Source organism: Poromitra crassiceps, assembly GCF_964638095.1.
Source record: "Poromitra crassiceps genome assembly, chromosome: 22".
NCBI classification, from domain to species: Eukaryota; Metazoa; Chordata; class Actinopteri; order Beryciformes; family Melamphaidae; genus Poromitra; species Poromitra crassiceps.
The window spans coordinates 19,232,653-19,245,608 of NC_139647.1; positions in this window are offsets into that span (position 1 = coordinate 19,232,653).

A 12,956-nucleotide genomic window follows, 5' to 3' on the forward strand; every position below is an offset into this window, starting at 1 on the left:
ACACACACACACACACACACAGACACACGCACACACACACACACACTACAGAGATAATCATTAAGCTACTGCTATCGCCATGCCAACCACAAAGCAGATAGGAGGAAGGCCAACACGGTATGACGAGCATGCATACGTACATTGGCATAAGAGCATGTACTGTGGGAAGATGTGTGTCAGATGTACTCAGGATGTGAGAGAACACACACAAGTATTTTTGTTATGAAATGGCTGCAGGGTTATTGTAGTTTTACAATGTTCAGATGTCTTTTTTTATTTATTAAATTTGATATCACTTTCTGTTTCGTTTCAGTTCGTTTTCAAACGGCGTTTGCTAGTTTAACTGGAGGTTTCTTTTGTTTATTTTTATTTTTTCAATGACCATGCCTGGATGAAGTGTGTATGGACTGCCTTACAGTAGCTGACAAAACTGTCTTTGGATGTGAAATAGATATCAGTGTATTGATGATCATCATCATCATCATCATCATCATCAACCTTTATTTAATCAGGCAAGTTCATTAAGAACAAATTCTTATACTTGATATAATACTTGATAAAGTATTGTGATCAGGGCCTATTCACATTCTTTGTCTACCTCACTCACACCCAGTAATAGAACTGGCAAAACACTTAAACTGACAAGAAATGAGGTTCATTTTTATTTAATAGTTTTAGAGGCAGCTTTTTAGTTTCCAGTTAATCATTAGGTGTCGTACTTTTTGTTACCTGTAAGTCTTGTCAGCTACTTCTGAGTAATATCCCCATATGCACAATCTAAACGCATCGTTTGACAGCATGATTGTTCCCTTAACTTAGTAATACTGATTGATTGCACATTGATAGGCAAGGAAACACACTGAAATGTTGGATTTATTGTTACTTGTCACACACGCACACACATTTTAATACCTTTATTTGTGTTCACATTTAGACAAAAAACCCTTGAACACAAACAATAATAGATGCACAAACAATGGGAAATCTCATAATGACAAATGTATCTAGTCTGAAATCTATGGCTAAAGGAAACGGCACCTCCTCCAAATATGGCGACTGCCAATTATTGCAGAAATGGAGCAGAATTTGGCCATGAGAATTGGCTCTTGGTCTGGGCAGTCCTGCCCTCTGCAGGCCACTTACAACCAGCCTATGGACATTACCAAGGCTTCCAAATATGAATACAAGCAATTTACAATTGTACCGAAGCTGTAGAATAGCATCCTTGAGCAGTTGGTACTTCAAAACATAGGTGATAAAAGATTATTCCAGACTGGAATCAGAAGCACACCCCACTTCCAAAATGGTGGCCTCTCTACTGTCCTCATTGACGACGACAACATCAGGTGTATTAGCTGTCACATTTGAAAATATGTCATATTCAGTATTACACAGTTTGAACATGCAGTTGAAACATGGGAGTGTTTATAGATTTCAACAGAGGATGGAACAGACCTTATGTCTTTAACTAACAGGTCAACAATTCTGTCATGTCTTGCAATGTACATTCCCTTATATACAAAGCAACCATTCAGAATAATCATATAATAATAATGATAATTCAATGACTGGATTATGATCATCGTGCAGACAATGAGGAGAAAAAGTGTTAGGATACCAGACAGAGATTGAGCCTGGATGGGAGGACTTGTAATCTGGTTTTAACTGTAAAAATGACCTCATCAACTGCATGATTCTTAAGTATTGAGTGTGAAACATTGATTCTTTTCTTCACATGATTCTTTTTTTTTTTTTTTTTTTTAATGTTTTTTTCCCGATTTTTTATCCCATTTTTATCCCCCGTTTAGTGCTCATTTGAATTACTCAATCCTGGTTGCTACTCCATCCTCTGCCGATCTGGGGAGAGCCGAGACTGATTCCATGCATCCTCCGAGACATGGGCAGTCAAGTCAGCCGCTTCTTTTCACCTGCCCGAGGAAGCTTCACCGGTAGGACATAGCACATGGGAGGTTCACGCTATTCCAACCAGTTCCCCTCCCTCTGAACAGGCGCCCTTAACGATCAGAGGAGGAACCATATAAGCAACCAGGATGTTGCATGTTTTTGTGAAGGGGGTTCCTATATGAAGGAGACCCCCGGGAGGCACGGGGAGAACATGCAAACTCCACACAGAAAGGCCATTTTGCCAACCCCCACCCGGGTGGTGGGCACTCGAGGACATGCGGACGGGCACGCATTCCTTCAGTGTTCACATCGGCCCAGGTGGGAATCGAACCCACGACCTTCGAGCTGTGAGGCGATAGTGCTTACCACTGCACCACCGTACCTCCCCAACTGCATGATTCTTAAGTATTGAGTGTGAAACATTATGATCTGCAGCAGGGAGGCAAGCAAGCTTTCCCTGTCATTTTAAACCAGTCCAATGTCGTTGTCTCTGTTGTTGTAAAGGGACCTTCGTGTACTAGCTGGTGCTAGATGGTGTCGAGTGTCAATAACAGTAGCCCTTACTGAGGGCCGGCCACACACACACACTGCAAAATGCATTATTTAGATTGAGTCTTAAAATGTTGTCTTACTTGAGGCAAGAGACTAATCTGACAGACTCACCAGTAGCGAGCACACTCAATCCGACGAGGAAAAACTCATGTGCAAGTCAAAAACAAACTATTTAGAAGAGAGAAAAACACACATTCACACAAAAACATGACGCAAATCAACCATAACCATTCCTTTCCGCTCCATTTCACCCTGAGTGACTCTTCGCGGATTTCACTCTCATTTTCAAAGGTTTCTGTCTGAACAAACAAGACTTAAAAGTAATTTGATATCAGAAAAGTCAGAGCCATCAGAATACATTTTCTGCAACACTCAGTGATACTTTCATACATTCACTACTGGCTGGCTTTGATGCCTTCATTGTTGTCACCGTCTTCATCATGTTTCACCACCAATATGATGGGATTTGCAGCTTGCCACAATACATCTGCCAACAGTTTGGGCTTTAATTTTATTATTTTTTCATAGTAGAATAAGCCTGGCAGTAGCCTACAGTATGGAAAGGGACACGTTATAGGTCCTACCGGTGTGGTGGGGAAAGTGTCTTTACTTTGTTACATAGGCCTACCTTATGAAAAAGTCATTGGGCTATAAAATTAACTTTCCCCAACATGAGAATACTTTTGCACTACCCATTTTCAACGACTGCATCATGCGGTCTCCACAAGACGCTGCAGGATGTTCACCATTTTCTCATTTTACGTTTACAAAAAGAAAAGAAAGAAAAATAAAAGTAACCTAATTCTAATTTTCAATCTAGGCTACTACTACGATGAGGACTCACAACTCCATCTTTATCCCATTGATACCTGATGCAGCATTTGCGTGTGTATCCCTTTAAGACGGCGAACCGCGTGACGCGGTCTTATAGGGATACACACACAAATGCTGCATCAGGTATGAATGGGTTAAATGAACCCTCACTGCCAACCACTTTCATGTGCACGATGAGGAGGCACAAAAACACACGTTTTGAAATCGCCTGTTTTACTGCAATTGTGATTTAATCGTACTGTTCAGTGTTCAGCTGCTGGTAAATCCAATTGAGTGTGATGTGTTCTGCTGAATATGAGGGTGGATTAGTGTTTAGTCCAATACATTTTCTTTTTGCAGCAAAATCAAGCAATTGTGATTGAATCGTATCGTGAGTGATGTTCTCAGTATCTCTGTCTCACATGCGACTCTGGTTCCTTCCCTTTCAGCCCCCGCCTGTTAAACACCAGCAAGACATTTCACAGCTTTTGCATATCACCTTACAATCAGCTTACTCACAGAAAACTAGTGTTAGCAAAAGCTTTATTAAACAAACAGTCAAGCCCTTAGTCAACAAATCAGCGAGAACAGAGAAAGGTGTGATGGAGGACTAAAACAACAGAATTGGGCTGATAATAATAGACACGTTTTTTTTGTCATGTAGTATAATACAGTACACATATATATGCGTTTACTATTCATTTGTATCTTCTTGTATCAAGAGGTAACGTAACAGGTGGAGAACTACTAGAAAAACGGAATGTGGGGAAATGTTTACTGTCCTCTAGTGGGTTGTGTAAATTCGAGTTAAAGATTGTCAATATTACTAGGAGATATGTCACCGCAGGCTCCGCCCAATTGCGCCAATTGTAAGAAATGGTACTGGCAGTCTCCTATGGTCATGTGGTCACCTCTCCCCTGAAGTATAGGTGGATTATGACATGATGGGCCCCTCCCTCACAGTGCACATACACCAATTTAGGCCAGAATAATAACTAAGACTCTGGGCCGGATTATCCATATATCACACCGGGCGAGTGCCCAGGTGCACCAGCCAATTTGCCTTGTATCTTCAATACTAAAATAATATATGAATAATATATGAATGAGAATCGCGATCACATTTGAATGTGTCCAGTTCAAGCATTTTGTGTGGTGAGAGAAAACCTGTTCACATGGGGGAACTTCGGGAAGGTAGGCTGAGAACTACGTCCCCAAGTCTAGTCTACAGCTATCTTGTGGAGGTCTCTCGCCCACAGTTAACAGGCGCAGGGCTTAAGAAAAGCCTGACTGTGGTGAACACACTTGAGCCTCTTCTAAACATGAAGTCTATGATTCTACTGAAAGACAATAAATGATAACATAAAATTATTGCCCAGCTTAATGGGTGCGTTCGTAAATGTCACTCTGAGCGCACTCTGGCACAAACTGGACTGTTGGTAAATTGGGAGCGCTGTTGGAATACAGCGTTCAGTTATTCAGAGCACTACACTCTCGTAGTGGCAGAGCAGCACTCTCAGCATTCCGTCTGAGCAGACGGAGCAGCAGAGCGCTGGAAGAGAAGAGAAGGGGGCAGAGGAGTTGAGAGCAGATAAGAGTGAGCCGTTTGTATGTGTAGCAGTTAGATAACTACTAGCCAGTAGCCAATGTTTCTAAAACTAATGACCCGTTCGCTCTGCGTCTTTGAACAGCCGCAGTCTCATTTTAGTGAAGAGCGTCAGATTGGATTTACGAACGCACCCTAAGTGACCTGAAACTGATTGAAATGAAAGTGACATGGGGATGTGAGTTTATTGCTCTGTTACTGCTGAACAGTTCAGCTCTGCAGCTTCACCTGCTGCTGCTGCTCTTCTCACCACAACACTTATGCCTTTTGAGATGATGATGCAGGCGAAAACTTCTCCCACAAACACTGCAACTTAACGGCTTCTCGCCTGTGTGGACTCTCATGTGTGTCTTCAAGTGTTCTTTCTGACTAAAACTTTTCGCACAGTCTGCACAACTAAATGGTTTGTCGCCTGTGTGGACTCTCATGTGTGTCTTCAAGTGTTCTTTCTGACTAAAACTTTGACCACAGTCCGAGCAACTAAATGGTTTGTCGCCTGTGTGGACTCTCATGTGTGTCTTCAAGTCTCCTTTCTGACTAAAACTTCTACCACAGTCTGCGCAACTAAATGGTTTGTCGCCTGTGTGGACTCTCATGTGTGTCTTCAAGTTTGCTTTCTGACTAAAACTTTGACCACAGTCCGAGCAACTAAATGGTTTGTCACGTGTGTGGACTCTCATGTGTCTCTTCAAGTCTCCTTTCTGACTAAAACTTTTCGCACAGTCTGAGCAACTGAACTGCTTCTCGCCTTTGTGGACTCTCATGTGTCTCTTCAACTCAATTTTTTTACCAAAACTTTTTTCACAGTCTGAGCAACTAAATCGTTTCTCACCCGTGTGGACTCTCATGTGTGTCTGCAGACCTCCCTTGGTGTCAAATCTTTTACCACACGCTGAGCCACTAAAGACTTCCTTCCCAGTATAAGATCTCTTACGACTTATACGGACTTCAGTGTTTTCAAGTGACTCTAAACCAGACTGAGGTTGCCTAGACTCCTTCCAATCATCACTGTCTTCAGTCTCAGGGTCAGAAGAGTCTGCAGTCTTGCCAGCACTAGTTGCTTGTAAATGACGAGGTGGATCTAAGTTCCTGGCTGGTTCTTCTGATACTCCACAGACCTCTCCATCAGCTTCTGTTTTCATTTGTTCAGTTGAGCTGGCTAGAGGCTCGGCGTCAATGTCCTCATCACTTTGGCTTTTATGAAGCAGTGAGGACTGAGGTTTCTCTTCATCATCTTCACTCTTTACAGGGACAGCAGTGAATGGGGACTTGGTGATATGGGTCTCGTCCAGCCCTTGAAGCTGCTCTCCCTCCTGACTGGTACAGACTTCCTCCTCCTGTTCCTCTTTGATGTGTGGGGGCTCTGGGTCCTCCTGTTCCTCTTTAACGTGTGGGGGCTCTGGGTCCTCCTGGTGCAGACTGGGGCTGACCTCCTGCTGCTCAGAGGAAACCTCTTCTTTACTGACATACAGCTTCTTGAGGTCTGGAGGTACAAATGAAATACAGACATATTCACATTAAGGAAAACTAACTCAACATGTTGTCACCATGACTTCATAATGTTAATGGTAAAATTATCGAGGGGTACCAACTTAGGACTTGCACAGTGATAAGAGTGAATGGGAACTCGGTGAGATCAGCCTCCTGCGGCCCTTGAAGCTGCTCTCCCTCCTGACTGGTACCGACTTCCTCCTGTTCCTCTTTAATATGTGGGGGCTCTGGGTCCTCCTGTTCCTCTTTAATATGTGGGGGCTCTGGGTCCTCCTGTTCCTCTTGAATTTGTGGGGGCTCTGGGTCCTCCTGGTGCAGACTGGAGCTCCAATCCTGCTGCTCAGAGGGAACCTCTTCTTTATAGACCAACAGCTGCTGGACATCTGGAGGTAAGTCTGAAATACACACATGCAGGCGTACACACGCACACACACAAAAAGCTTAATTCATGGTAGGACACTTGACATTTTTGATGCGTCTCTCTACGGAAATAAACGAGTCACGCGCCATTTTTAATTTATACTTCAGCGACAGGTTTCAGTTGTCTCCACGGTAACAGCGAGACGGCCCCACCCCCAGCAAAAGTGTCCCCTCCTCGGCTTTACTCCGTGGCCATCCGAGGGGCAACAGTTTGTTTTCCTCTGAGTTCAAATCACTATAAAAACATCTTGCGTGGGACGGGTCCCCTAAAAAAAAAAAAAAGTAGAATAGCCACGGACCCTCGTATCTGTATATCACCGCATCGGGTTTGACAGACAGCGGCTCGTCTCGCTCTTTTCAGAGAATCGTTCCCACTCCTCCAGACCTCCGGCCACACGGGGAGCCCTCTCTGTTTCCCTGCGGAAAGCAGCTGCTGGCTGCCCGGCAGGTTGGCTGCCACACTGCCACACCTAACAGAACTGTCTCTCTAGCCAGTCACAGTGCACAACGAAATATGACGGTGTCCGCGACATAACATTCTCGAGAGAGACAGTTTCAAGTGTCGAGAGAGGCAGCATCAATTGGGCTTAAAATGATGCACAACCAAGACCTAAACTACCACCTGCATGCTGACAATACTCAAATACATCCATAGCACACCTGATATTGCAGCTGCAACGGCAACACTTAACTGTCTGCAGCATCAAATCCTGGATTCAGAGCAGCTTTTTGAAACTAAACGCAGACAAAACAAGAAATAATCCTCATCGGCTCCAAGTCCACATACAGACACACAGAGCACTAAATGATGATGTCATCAGTGAGTGATGTCATCAGTGATCAAGTCACACCAGATGATGTCATCATTGTTCAAGTGACTTTGCATCATCATTAGGTAATTAGGGCAATCATTAGCTAATTAGGGCAATTAATCGGCCCACCTAATATAGAAGAGACAGTGTTGGCTTGAGAGACTAACAGGAAGTGTAAACACAATCGGAACCGATTGTATTTGCACTTCCTGTGGCAGAGCTTATCTCCGCAGCCTGCTTCCAGTGAGTCACACTAGCTTTGACCAGAGAGACGATATCTGGTTTGAGCAGGTAAAACAGCCTGCGTTTTGAACAGTAAGTCGTAACACAAACTGGTCCTGTGGAGGGTCCCCCTCCTGAAAATACATTAAAAACAAACAGGTAAACTACTGGACAGACCGTCCACAGGACCATACATTGATTGACACTAACTTATACATCGGGAACTAGGTTTTGTCAGTAAAGTTTTTGAATGTCTGAAAAATTCACAGTGGCCATTTTGTGTGGAAAAGGTATGGGTAAACACAGGTGCAAGCAAAACACTAATGAGGGTTTCCAACTTCCATGATTGGAAGAAATTTCACAGAAATACGAGGGATCAGCCGAGCAGCATTTTGGTAAACAAACCCCGTCACTGGGTGGCAACGGCAATGGAACCCTATGGAGCGTGAGTTTGAGCATCTGACTCTAGCCGGCTGATCGTGTTTACAATTTAAAAACTGCGACAGTTCACACAACTTTAACACGACATGCATATATTATACATCAAACTCTTGAGCTAATTCTGCTCTCACTCAGAATGTCAAAATATAAGCAATGTGATGTATAGTTTTTGAGATATTAACGTTTGTTTGGCACAACTCATAGTAGTTAACTGCCGCGGGGCTACGCATTTTGGGGTGGCAAGTGACGTCACGCTGATTCGTCTTATATCACACAATGTGTATGAGTAATGTGAAAATAACATTCACATTTCACCAACCTGCTCTGTCTAAGGGCACTTTAGGATTTAAAAGAGCATCCAGCAGCTTTCGTTGTCGGTCGTTCTCCTTTTTTAAAGCAGAAGCTTCCTCCTCGTACTCTGCTATTGTTCTTTCAATCAGCACAGATATCTCTTCAGCAGCTGCAGTTAGTCGCTGCTTCACCGCTGCTCTCAGCTTCTGGACTTTAGACATGTTCACACAAGTGACAGGAAGTGAGTCCATAAGATCCAGCTTCTTCTTCTTCCTCGTCTCCATCTTTAGCCTATGAAACATACAAGTGCAGTTTAGTTTGCAGGTGTTTCTCCCCTTTGTCAGTTTACACAGGGCTCCAGACTCACTTTTTCAAATGGTGGCACAATCAAAAACATTTGGTGGCGCAACATTCTGCTGTGGCACATTTAAGATACTATTTTACAGTGGCCTATATTTGTACATTTGTTACTACAAAAGTGCATGAAAATGCTTTGAAAGCAGAAATACTGTACGATGCCACCTTCATTTCAAAATAAAGTTATAGTTTTTCGTTCATACATAAGAACAAGTCAATGTGTAAACAGTATACAGCAGGGGTCTTCAAAGTCTGAGCCTGTAGGCCTCCCCTCAGACAAAGCTAGGACCCCTCCCACACACACACACACACACACAAACACACCACACACACACACTGACGCACACACGCTCTTAGTTTCAATTCCTGGATGCCTATGGAATCATGATTATGTTATTTTATCCGATAGACACTCAATAATGGAGGCAAAATATTGCTGTTTGGCATACTGTACATACAGTATTTTCTAGACACTTTGTCCTGCGTGAGGGCTGCCTCTGAGTAATCATAGAACCCAATCACTGAAATCTTGTGGAACATCTGTCATGTTTGTTGGAAAGTGCCTGCATTGCTGCCAAGATGCCAGAGCTGATGTTACTCACGTTACTGCCACCATCGGATAACTGAGAAAAATCAGGTGAGTGGCAATAGACCCTTCTCACGGGGGCCATTTTGTGTCGAAAAGGAAGGGTAAACACAGGTGCAAGCAAAACACTAATGAGGGTTTCAAACTTCCATGATTGGAATTTGGAAACCCTCATTAGTGTTTTGCTTGCACCTGTGTTTATTCTGCCTTTTCGACACAAAATGGCCCCCGTGAAAAGGGTTATAATCTGATTTCCGCGTTTACATGCACTCATACAGTGAGTACATAAACTCACCTCAAGTGTGTGAATGGACATTTACTGCAAATTATGAATAAAACTGATGATTCAGCAGAAAGCTGTGTATCGTTTTTTTCATAAACTGATAACGGCCTTTATAAAGGATATCGGTTTGCTGTTTACATGACACTTGTAATCAGGCAACTCTAGAAATCCGATAATAATCGGTTTATGTGCAATAATGTAGGCATGCTGCTAGCTATAACCTATTCAAGCTATTTCTTATTTCCACTGAGAAACTGTGCCCCTCGTCGGTACTACTATTACAAGGCCACTTTGTCACTTGTATGCTCACTTTTATCAGCTGAAACTACAAATATTCAGGACAAGTTGTCATACCACAAAACCCCGAGTTTGACTGATGGAGAGGTCCGCACCTGCGCAGCGCACCACGGTGAGGTGCAGAACCTCTATGTGCAGAACAAGACAATATTTAGACTTACTTGACTCACCGTGCAGCAAAAATGTGGCTACCGCGGAGCTATAGCTAACCTTCTGTGACTGTGTGTGAACTGAACTTAGATAACCATCATTGTTTCGACTGACATGCGCGTAAGTAAAGTAACGTTAAGTCAGCCCCACTGTGGGCCGCTAACGTTAGCTAGCTATGCTAACTGAACAACGTTTTGTATGAGATGAAACGAGACCAATTAATGTGAACAGCCATTCAGATAGTTCGCCACAGTCGACTCTTCTGCCGGTTAATCCATGTTGTACTCTGTATGTGATATGTAGGATATGTGCTTAAAGACTCACGGCTTGTTGTCGGACGAGATGTTGCATTTGGTTCGGAACAGCTCGTTGTTTACGCCGGTCTAAGCTAGTCTCACGTGGTCAGACTCTACGGCTGCCTGCGACCAAAGATGATGCGAGACGTCTGAGCCACGCCCACGCATGATGCTCACAGCTCAACCATGTCATGTGACAGCCAATTGCCAAAAAGGGAGCAGCACCTTACGACACCTGAATTACAATTCGGTAGATATGCTGAAAAATCTTGTTTACATTGCAGTGGTTCTCAAAGTGGAGTCCGGGGACCCCCCAGGTGTCCTTGAGGAGGGAGGGGAGAGCAGGGGGTCCCCAGGAGGAAAAAGTGGAGTGATTTATTTTCACTATAATTCTATTCGAACCACAAGTTACACAATGACAGAATTCGAGTTTCATGCACTTTCTGTATTAAGATATAAAAGCAAAAATCTTTTCAGATATCTTTTCAGATGCTGGACAGCCTTGGCTTGTAGGCTACTGCTTTGCATATTGTACATCATAGGCTACTTGGTGGCCATGTTCAAAGAGAATAGATAGGTTATTGATATAGGCCTATTATATATTGAAAATTCCACAAAGCATATGTTTGGGTATCCTACATGGTGGTACAATGTGTTTTCACCAGGAGTTGCAATCTGATGTGGTGGATCTTCTCATTACTCAGTGTTACTGATGTGGGCAGTAACACACACACACACACACACACACACACACACACACACACACACACACACACACACACACACACACACACACACACACACACACACACACACACACAGCAGTAACACACACAGATACACAGGTCACTATGTTTATTAATCATATGTTTATGTTTGATTATGTAAATCCATGTTAATCGTCATCAACCAAATCAATGCACTTAAATTATGACGGAATGTCTGATTTGCCAAAATCATCTTTAGTTCTAAAATGTTTGCCATATTGTTTGCAGGCCCTCCCAGGTTCCTGCTCAATCCAGCGGCAGTCTCAGAGGATCACATGGTCCAGTTCGGCTTCCTGGGCATTCTCATGCCCGTGGCCATCCGCACCAAGAAGCCCCTTGCCTGGACCTACATCTGGCACCTTGGGTGTGGAAGCAGCTGTGCTCCATCCCTGACCTCGTGGAGGTGGACCTGCTCACCTACCCGTCCCTACAGAGCATCCTTCACCTGGAAAACAGCGGCATCACAGAGGATCATTTCCCTGTGGTGAGATACTGTGTGAACTGGATTATTGCAGAGTTCTTTAGTTTTGTTGTACATTTTCATACTAAGATGAAAGGTATTTTAACTATCTAGTGTATTTCATTGTGTGTTCCTCACCCTCTCTCTCCCTTTCATCTCTACTCTCTCCCCCTTTCCCCCCACTTTATCGGTTTCCCTCTTAAGATGATCCCACTGGACTCGTTTGTGGCCAACAGCACCGATGGAAAGCTGGTGCCGGTGGTTCCTGGAGGTGAAAACATCTCCCTGACCTTTGCCAACTGGACTGAATACGTGGAGAGGGCTCTGCAATACAGACTGCATGAGACGGACTCACAGGTTTCAAGGATTAATTGCTAAGGAGCATGGAATAATTGTGTGTATTTATCAGGCCTGCCAACCTGCAGGCATGTTGCATAGTGTCCCATAGTGAGATATCTCACGCCTATAATCAGAGACCTGGGTTTCCTTTGTATATGTATATGTATGTATATATATATATATATATATATATATATATATATATATATATATATATATATATATATATATATATATATACATACATTAGTAGTTACTAGTAGTTGCATTAGTAGTTACTGGGAAAGTAAGTTACAGCACCACACTGTATCAGAGTCACAATATTCTTGTCCGTATCTTTCACCACAGTGAAATTCTCACATCATGCCCATGCAGGGGAAATGCTTCTGCAATTGTGGGTGTCAGCTTGTCGCAGCCAAAAATGAGCATTTCTGCTGCAGCAAGCATGAAACCATATAGCAAAACATCAAAACAAACAATATACCACAGATACACAGTTTACATAGACAAGTATCCAACATACTTTAACCCCCCAAGACATCAGCATTCCATGCAAATCAGCCGTGAGCAGTTTGAGCTTCAGTTTGTGTGTTCTTTATTTCTTGGCAAACGTTTATACAAAATTATTTTTTCATCTTCCTTTTTTCCAATCTTGTTAGAATCAGAATCAGAAAGACATCTACAGTAATGCAACGTCAGCACCACTCAGCTGTGCCGGTTATTTCATGTGTTTGTTTAACATGGCACTGCTTCCTGTTTGGAGAGTACTCGAAGGTCCAAACACCGCCCGGCAAAGTTGCACCCCATTTACACCTGGTTTTTAAATGTGACCTGTATGCGGATAAGTTATCTGGATGTTATTTGGATA